At 35.4% G+C, this 10,130-nt stretch overlaps 1 long non-coding RNA gene across 1 annotated transcript; it reads left to right on the top strand.

Annotated features, from left to right (window-relative positions):
* The first annotated feature begins 6,199 nt into the window (after window positions 1–6,199).
* Window positions 6,200–8,414, top strand: LOC143567181 (uncharacterized). The gene is made up of 3 exons (XR_013141372.1): window positions 6,200–6,529; window positions 7,666–7,789; window positions 8,179–8,414. It is a non-coding gene; the product is annotated as an uncharacterized LOC143567181 (long non-coding RNA).
* The last annotated feature ends 1,716 nt before the right edge of the window (window positions 8,415–10,130 follow it).

Below are 10,130 nucleotides of genomic sequence, written 5' to 3'. Positions count from 1 at the left end.
TCTCTAAAATCGCGTTACCCCTCACCGCACTAACTCATAAAGGAGAACCTTACAAATGGGGACCGAAACAAGAAGAAGCTTTCCAAACTCTAAAGCATATGCTTTGCAACGCTCCCGTCCTAACCCTTCCCAATGGAAACAACGACTTTGTGGTCTTTTGCGATGCATCCAACCAAGGTCTCGGTTGCGTTCTCATGCAACGAGGTCAAGTTATCGCATATGTCTCAAGGCAACTCAAGGATCACGAAAAGAATTATACGACTCATGATCTCGAACTTGGTGCCGTCGTTTTCGCTCTCAAAATCTGGAGACATTATCTTTATGGCACAAAGTGTGTTGTATTCAACGATCACAAAAGCCTACAACACATCTTTGACCAAAAAGATCTCAACATGAGACAACGTCGATGGGCCGAATTACTTAGTCGTATCTCAACATGATTACGATTGCGAAATTCGCTACCACCCCGGTAAGGCGAATGTTGTAGCCGACGCCCTTAGTCGTAAAGTTAATGTCAAATCCATTCTGCTTCATAGCATCATCATTCAAACCGATCTCCAAGACCGCATCTATCGAGCCCAATGCACCTCCATTGATGAAGGCAATATGAATTATGAAATGTCATGTGGAGCCGAACTTCAACTTGAAACCAAACCCGATGGCTTGCTTTATTTCCTCAACCGTTTGTGGGTTCCCGATCGTGATGAACTTCGTACTTTCATTCTCGATGAAGCTCATATGTCACGATATTCCGTACATCCCGGTGCGGATAAAATGTACTTCGATCATTGATCTATTTATTGGTGGCCGGGTATGAAAAAGGACGTAGCACTTTATGTATCGAAATGTCTTACTTGCTCAAAGGTTAAAGCCGAACATCAAAAACCTTTTGGTTTACTCGAGCAACCTCCTATCCCCGTTTGGAAATGGGAAGGCATCGCTATGGACTTTATCACCAAATTGCCTCCCACTCAAAAGCAAAATGATAGCATTTGGGTCATTGTTGATCGATTAACCAAATCGGCTCACTTCATCCCAATCCGCAAGAAGTACTCTGTTGAAAAACTCGCTCAAATCTATGTTCGTGAGATTGTATGCCGCCATGGTATTTCATTGACCATCATTTCTGATCGTGACGCTCGTTTCACATCCCGTTTTTGGAAATCGCTTCAAGAAGCCTTGGGCACTCGCCTCGATCTTAGCACCGCTTACCATCCTCAAACCGATGGCCAATCCGAACGCACAATCCAAACTCTCGAGGATATGCTTCGATCTTGTGTTCCTGATTTTGGTGGAAATTGGGATTCTCATCTCCCACTTATTGAATTATCATACAATAATAGCTATCATTCTAGCATTGAGATGGCTCCTTTCCAAGCTCTTTATGGTCGTAAGTGTCGTTCTCCGATTTGTTGGAACGAGATTGGTGAAGCCCAAATCACCGGTCCCGAGATGGTTCAAGACACTACCGATCGTATCGATCAAATTCGCAAAAATCTCCTTACTGCTAGAAGTCGCCAAAAGAGCTATGCCGACAAACGGCGAAAACCTCTCGAGTTTAATGTTGGTGACTTTGTCCTTCTCAAAGTATCCCCTTGGAAGGGGGTAGTCCGGTTTGGAAAGAAAGGAAAACTAGCACCTCGTTTTGTAGGCCCATTCAAAATCCTCGAAAGGATTTGAAAAGTGGCTTATAAACTCGATTTACCGCAAGAACTTGCCGGTGTTCATCCCACCTTTCATGTCTCAAACCTCAAAAAGTGCTTAGCCGAATGTAACCTCCATATACCTCTCGACGAAGTACGTATCGATGAAACCTTGCAAATGATCGAAAAACCCATTGAAATCGTGGACCGCAATGAGAAACGAACCAAACGTAGCCGCATCCGTTTAGTTAACGTCCGTTGGAAATCACGGCGTGGCACTGAATTTACTTGGGAACGAGAAGACAAGATTAAGGAAAAATACCCGCACTTATTTATTACGGATTCTTCTTAATTTCGGGACGAAATTTCCTAAAGTAGGAAAGAGTGAAACATTCGTCATTTTCGATCTTTTTTGTATTTGTATTTGTATCAAAACCCGACCCGATTTGTAAACGAAGTCTTTCACTAATATAAAATGTTGGATTTTTATGTTTCATAATCATCTCTTACCTTTTGGATTTGTTACTAGATTGTATTATTTAAACCTTTTTTAAAAAAAAAAAAAAACACATGCAAGTATTGATATAAAATAAGGAAAACAAGTTTGACTCCTTCCCTATATAAACAACCCCATCCTCTTCATTATTCTTTGCTCATTCATCTTCTTTCTCTCCCAAATAAAGTTCATATCTCTAACCTCTAAGGTTCTTAATAATCAAGCAATAACCTTCTTTAATTCTTGTTTGTTACTTATTAATTCATATCTTGTGGCACAACATATATATAATATGCACCCCTTGTTTCCTTCGGCTTTCATCTTCTTCGGGAGGTGATATGCTACAAGGCAAGGCTACATGGAGAACTCTTTGTAGTTCTTGTTTATACTATTTTCCTTTAATACTTTCCTAGTCTTGTTCATATTGTAAGTAGTTTAGCTTTTAATTCATGTTAAAGAGTTTCATGGTATTGGTTATGAAGTCACTAGTCTCGGTTTCATCCCGAGATTAGACCCGAATCAAGACCGAACCAAGACCGAACTCTTGTTTACTAGCTTTTGTTTTAAATAGTTTTGTTTACTAGTTTTGTTTAAAATAGTTAAATAAACATGTTTATGAAAGATTTGAACCTTGTAACTTCTAAAACCATTTTGATAGTTCTATGGTATTTGGGTATGTGGCAACCATCCTCGGTATCATTCCGAGTCAAGGACCGAACCAAAACCGAACTAAACCGAGTTCACTTGCCTAAGACACACAAGTGTGTTTTTGGCCATCGAAACTCATCTTTTCTTCAAGAATGTATTTTAAACTAATTTTATGTATTTTATCAACTTACTTGGTGTGTCGGTATCCAACTTGATCTTATAACAAGCTTGGACCGGTGATACCAAATACTCACTTAACGGATGTTAAGCTTCTTCATAATAGAACTATATACTTGGTTAAGTCTTTCGATTTTATTGAGTTATCTCAAAACATTTTGGAAAGTTAACTTTGAGTTTAGTTAATTATCTAGACCTAAGTTAACAAAATCCGAACACTCGATTAAAACCTTGTTTTGATGTTCATATACCCAAAGGGTCTTGCATTAGTGCATTATAACCCATATAAGTTACTTAACATAGGTTGAGTAATAATTATGAATGAAATACCAATACCCGGTTTCGAGTAAACTTACTTTTTTTTCTCATGTCTTTAATTTCCCAACTATGTATATTTTTAAACCATGAACTTCATTATTTACTTTACTTGTCATATTTTACTTTAAACCCTTCCAAGACTACTTACTAACTTAAGACCCATTTAATCTAGGTCTTGTTCGCTAAACCCGATCTCCGATTATTCACGAATCAATCTTTCAAGTTACTTAGTTAACGTGAGTACATTTCATCCCTCGTTTTCACTTTTATCTTTTGGGGGTAACATGCATACTTATTCAAACAAAAATGATTTATATTATACTCATTTCTCAAACCACAAACCTTATGGTATATGATGCTAGAATACTTGCTCTATTGTGTGTTATATGTCTCATATGCTTTACGTGCGCGAGTGTTTATTTTTATGTTGTTGTTGAGCCTCATTAAGTATGATCATACGCTCCCCTAACTACTTAGCCTTGTGCTAGTAGAATGGGCCTCATTATCCAAGTATGTCGGTATTCTTACCGATTAGAAAGGATCCTCATTTACATATTTTTTATATACCATGATTGATGCTTTTATTTATAGTCTCACATACGTTTGTTGATTTCACTCATATTATATATACTCAAAACTATGAAATTGCTCACCAACATACGTGTTGACAAATGTTATTTTATGCATGTTACAGGTTTGATTATTACTTGAGTTGGAGTTTGAAGACGTCATTCTATTTTGATACCGCTAGGTTATTAGAAGAATGAACAATATCTATTTCTTATGTTTTGATGTTATTTGTATGAACAATATGTGTTACTTTGGTGATTGAATAAAATTAATGAGTTGATTAAATGTTGTCACTTTAATAGTGTCTTGTGTATTTGTCCAATCACGTTGCACCCCGGCATGTTCCGCCGCCTTTGGTCGGGGTGTGACAAATCTTAACTCCGTTATGTTCATTCATGAACTGCTCGTTACTTTATATTGTTAATGAATGAACATAAACAAACGCGGACACGTTCATGTTGTTAATAAACAGAAAAATATATAACAATGTGCACGTACACAACAATATGACAACACCCTATGGTTGTTGTGTGTTTCCAATCATAATAGAATATATAAAAACAGCCCGTAGCTTGAGCCTTAAAAATAAACTTGTTTCATAAACGAGTCCGAGCCTCAGCTTTATTTACCGAGCCTAAGCTAGCTCACAGCCAAAACGGGCTTATTACTTGAATAACTTTAATTTTATATATCAAATGTATATTTATATAACAATTATTATATGTAAAGTTATGATAAACTTAAGTACAAATTCATGTCAGTAATAACAAAATCAATTGTTTCAACTTTTAGAAGTCGAGTACATGATGATATCTGTGCAACAGAAAATTGTTTTAAAAGATATATCTTTAACCACAAAATTGAATAAATCAATTTGTTAACTTATAAAACATCTATCATTTAGGTAAATAAATAACATAGTTCATTTAAAACACCAAATGATCATCTAAATACATAAAAACCTTCTGACTGAATCTGTCAAATTTGGGCTGAGCAAAAAAGTATTGTACCTTAAAGTTTTTAACAATCAACCGCACTGCAGCAGTGTAGCAAGAACCATGATTGTTTCAACTGACGGAGACTTGTAATTCATCTAAAAAATTAGGGAAGAAACAAATATAAGAAGAAATTATAAACACCGAAAATCATAAACAAAATCAATTAAAAGCCGAAATGGTTTCACTTAATTTCTTGTTCCTCCTCTCCGTCGTCATCATCAAAGCAACACAAGATCACTTAGATTTTCTAAAAGAGAACAAAATAAAAAGAAAAGAAAAAATTTACACAGGATTGGAAAACCTTTATAAACCAATCAAGGGTAGACGTGCGGGTGGACCAGAAGAACCAAAATAATCGAGTGTTGATGACAGTCGTTGGACGTCGGATGAAGGACCATGGCGGATCTTGAAGAGACAGAGAGAGAGAGAGAGTAGAACCGAAGACGTCAGGTTTTGGATAGGAGGAGAAGAATATTTTTAGGTTTTGATGGAGGTGATTTGAATTTGAAATTTTTAGATCTTCTGTATGTGTTGAAGATGGGCATCAATTCAAAAATGAGGGGTGTTGATAAATATATGCTTTAGAAGTTGTACATTTTGCTTACACACTTGTAAAACTCTTATTTTTAAGAGTTGTGTGGTGATCACGGTAGTGTGGTAAGGGGGATGAAATTTGATTTCTGGCTCTTTGTTTTCCGGATGGTGTGGCGTTGATTATGGTTTCTGGTATAAAACCCCAAAATCGTCCGTGACGTTGGGTTGGATGTGTGGGTTGTCTCATGACGGTAGTGGTCTGATGGTGAGGCTTGCTTGATGTTCGATTGAACCACATGGGTTTTGCCAATGGTAAGTTATTTGAGATTACTGTTTTAAGTTTGACTTCCAGATTTTTTATCTACACCAAAAAAATTGATTTAATGCGTTTTGTGGATGTTCACATACTTTTATTATCTATTATCTAGCTTGGTCGTACCCGAGTTTTTTAAACTTTAATCACTTGGAGCCTTGGAGGCGGTTCAGACCATTGTGAAATTTTGCAACCCAATCAACGCTTCACCTTTTTACATGCATACATTCTTTTGAATGCATTTACTATAATATCTTCTATCACAGGTTCAATGTGTATCATATTGACACTCAATTACATGAACTAGCTTGAATCAAAGATATATTAAATTTTCATATTCTAGTAACTCCTTTAAGTACTCGAACTGACATTTTGTTGCTCTACAGATGCTTAAATGAATAAATGGACATATATTGTGAATGCAATTGGCAGTAGTGGATTTCATATGAAGGTAATACTATCATTTTAGATTTAAAACAGGCCGGCCCGCCTATTCTAATTCATTTTATTTTATTCAATTGGGTTTTCTGCAGTTGGAGGTTTATTTTTTTTAGGTATTAGAAGCACTTGAAGCTCAACTTCAATAACACCACCGATATTTGCAATGTCAAATCCCACCACATATGGTATGCTTGGTGTTACATATTATGCATACATATGAGAGTTATATATAGGTTTGATTTTTGTCTCTGTTTGTTTATTAAATATATATTTTATGGTTTCAGTATGCTTTGGATGTCATCAACCATGGTATGGGACATGACTAGAGAGAGCAGCTTTTACATTTTATTACTCTCGGCATTAGATTGCAGTAATTCAACATTGGCTTAAGGTAAGAGGTTTCATTTATACGCTTTGCTTTCTAATGATGATCTTTTATTGATATGGAGAAAGCTCGATATAACATTATGCAGGTCGGTGGAAAGCCCATCTTTGACTGGTTCTGATTCGGATCCCTAGGTGTCTGGCGTGAGGGGGGGGGGGCAAAATGCTTTGTTTATTTGTTCTCACACAACCAGACATCCACCACCGGCCACCATATTATTGATTAGGCCAACACTTTTCTTCACTGGCTGAAGATCACGGTAACCTATCTTCTTCATCCGACTATATTTGTGTATTGATTTTCTGATTTAGGTTAAAGGGGCGTTATCAAAAATTTACATGTTCAAAATTATTATACTTATATTGTGTTTAAATTGTGTATTGGAAACTTGCGTAATATAATCCTTTACTTACTAGCGTTTCAAAGAATTTACAAGCTTTAGCGTGAAGTTATGGCTTGAAGTTTGATGGTTCGTTTTACAAAACTAATACTAGAGATGCAATTTGTTGGTTTGCAAATAACTCTGAATGTGGAACTTCCTAATATGTGGTGCTTGCTTTGTTGATCAAGTATTTAAGTTAGAAATTTTTTTAGATTAATGGTCGGATGGATTTGATATATAGAAATGTTTGTTTCTGGAGGAAATGAAATTATTGATTGTGAAAATGTTGTTATTGTTTTGTGTACACTTTAATCGGTTGTATGGGTAGGAATGTGCAAACGGGTTTACCCGCCAAAACCGAACTGTGTCTGCGTGCAATGCCATTACATAGACCCGTGAACTAACATCTATGTCTATATCGAATCTGGGTGTTAGTCAGGTTTAACGAGTCTTTAAACGGATTTGAAAACTTGGAAGGCTAAAGATGCTTTGTTTTTTTTTATTGTACACATACAAACTAATTGCGACGTGAATATATTACACTTACAAACTATGCATACAATCATAGGTTTAAACTGATGAGCGTCATTATGTGATCAGATCACATATTTTATTATCGACATGATGATACAACTGAATACAGGTTAATTGATTTGTCAGGTTGACCTTTTCAATTCAGAGTTAAAGGTATTATAATTACACCTTTTATGGGCTGCAACTATACTTTTTGTGCAGATGTAAGAGGTTGTGACGAATTAAGTTGTGATCTTCTCTTGGCGTGGCATAATCCGAGAACGGCAGGTGCGACTTTTTCCACTTGCAATTTGCTACTACTACAGCCATGGTGGTCCAATAGACAGATCTGAGCTAAACAAGTCGGTCGGGTAACGGCTCAATAATATTGGCATCGTATATGGGTAAAACTTTTACTTGGTGTGAGTGTTTGGAGTCAATATACATCCATGTATTAAGAGGCTGTGATGAGTTAAATACTAATTGGCAACTTTTATCTTAGAAACTAGACTTTCTAAAGTGCAAACTCACATCCAACAGTACATCATCACTTTTTGTTGATCCACCATGTAAACCTTGATTTAATTTTACAAACAATGGGTTCACCAAAACTGATTTCTAGATAATGCTGTTTTGATAACATGGGAATGCTTTTTAGTTTTTTGCATTTTCAATTCTTAGCATTTTCATCATTAGTGATTTTGAGAAAGTTTCTGCTTCACAAATACTAAAGCAAAAATGCATTTTATTGGAAATGTAGCATAAAAACTATGTCAACTGAGGAGGAATGCTTGAAGCTAAATCTGCTGCAAGATGTTGTTGCTGAACTGATTGATAGATGATAAATGTTGAATTAAAGAACTTTGAAGGAGAAAACAAAGATGTTCTTAGAATCACTAATGATGTACAAACATTTGCAATACAAGAACTGTATTTTGTAATAAATTTTGTTGGTTATAATCATTTTATTTTTCTGTAGTGTTTGCAATTTGAATTAAGAATATTGGAGTTTTAAGACTCCGCAAAGCGCTAGGTAAAACATGTGTTTACTTTGTAATTCAGTTTATAGGTTATATTTCGATTTGTTTTGAAGTTTCACTATATATTTCTTTGTTGCATGTATGTTAGTCACATCAGCATTTTTAGATGTTTACTGATTCATTTACGCATTAACACTCAAATTGACTGCCCGCCCCCGCAATGCGGGGGGGTTCAAATTACTAATTATAATTAAATAAAGAATTGTAAGGGTCATTTGTAATAGATTAATATAGATATTAATGTTACACATAAAATAGCAATCCATGCAGGATTGCAAGGCTCAACTTTACCTTCCAGCCCAAGAAGCTCATTTGACGGTCACATGACAATTTTACATCCCTATGCAATGCATCGTTCATATATAATTAAATAGAGAACCAATTAAAGTCTAAATTTGACAATATTAGCCCCTAACGTTTAGAAACTACAACCCCTAAAATGAAAAAACCTATATCCTGATGGTTTATTGGATTTTAATAATCCCTATTGCATGGTATTGACCGATAATAATACTTATTTAATTTATCGTCACTGGTGGTCCCAAATTTAAAAAAAGCTTCCCCTAGTGACCCCCCTTTAAAAATAACTTAATGACGTTATATTTTTTTCCGATTTTCAAACTAATGTTTTAGGGCTTTTAATCGGAAGGAAAATACGAACCAATTGAAGTAAAATTAGTTCGAAATGGTGCTCCAAACGACGAAATAATCCTCCAATTCGAGTGTTCGAACTTACAATTATCAAAAATCAAGCCGTTTTGGATCACAGTTTCGAGCTAAGTTATCATAAATCGATTCGGATCCTCCTTCCGATCAAAAGCCCTAATACATTAGTTCGAAACGCAGAAAAAAGTAAAACGACGTTAAGTCCTATTTAACGGGAGACCATTGTGGGCCAACTTTTTAAAATTTGGGACCGCCAGTGGCAATAAAATGAATAGGGATTATTATCGGTCAATACTGTTCAATATGAATTATTAAAATCCAATAAACCTTTCATGGTTATTGAATATTCTTTTTTTCAGTACTTTTTATATACGAATAAACAAAACAAGATCAATTCTTGCTGCATCTCTCTCATATGTAAATATCAGATTATGTTATTGTTTTATACTGGAAGCTATAAAACTTTGAACTTAAAACTGAAAAGCTTGAGTTCTTCCATCTCTTCATTCAATAAATTAGCATACATGCATGTGCATATATACATAACCATCAACATTTGATCAATATTGATGTTGCAGATGAGTAAGTCAATTTCCATCAGCTACTTCATCTTTACAGGTTTTCATGTCTAATTAAGGATTTCGGTTATGTTCGTACGTATTCGAACATTTTTGAACTATTAACCAGGGATTTAGATGAATATAAAGGAATGCACACGTATGTTTTCGAATTTGGTTACCAAATTTGAATTATACAATGATATACTTCAAGAAAATGGTAGAGCCATTTTCTTAGTCGTAGAGTTTGACCAAGAAGCTGTAACATTGCAACCACCTGTGAATCCTTCGTCATCAACACTTGCTTATGTGACACCTGTGAGTTTGTGTCACACCAAAACGAAGTTCATACATCTGTCCATATGGATGAGGATCATGATGTGTATTACGTGTATATATATGCCGCTTTGGTTTTTAGAAGAAACAAACGAATAATATGGAGTTAAAAC

Source organism: Bidens hawaiensis, unplaced genomic scaffold (genome assembly GCF_021521415.1).
Source record: "Bidens hawaiensis isolate Kalapana, Puna unplaced genomic scaffold, B.hawaiensis_p1.1 tig00023231_1, whole genome shotgun sequence".
In the NCBI taxonomy this organism is placed as follows: Eukaryota; Viridiplantae; Streptophyta; class Magnoliopsida; order Asterales; family Asteraceae; genus Bidens; species Bidens hawaiensis.
This window is presented reverse-complemented; position numbering and strand designations above follow the sequence as displayed.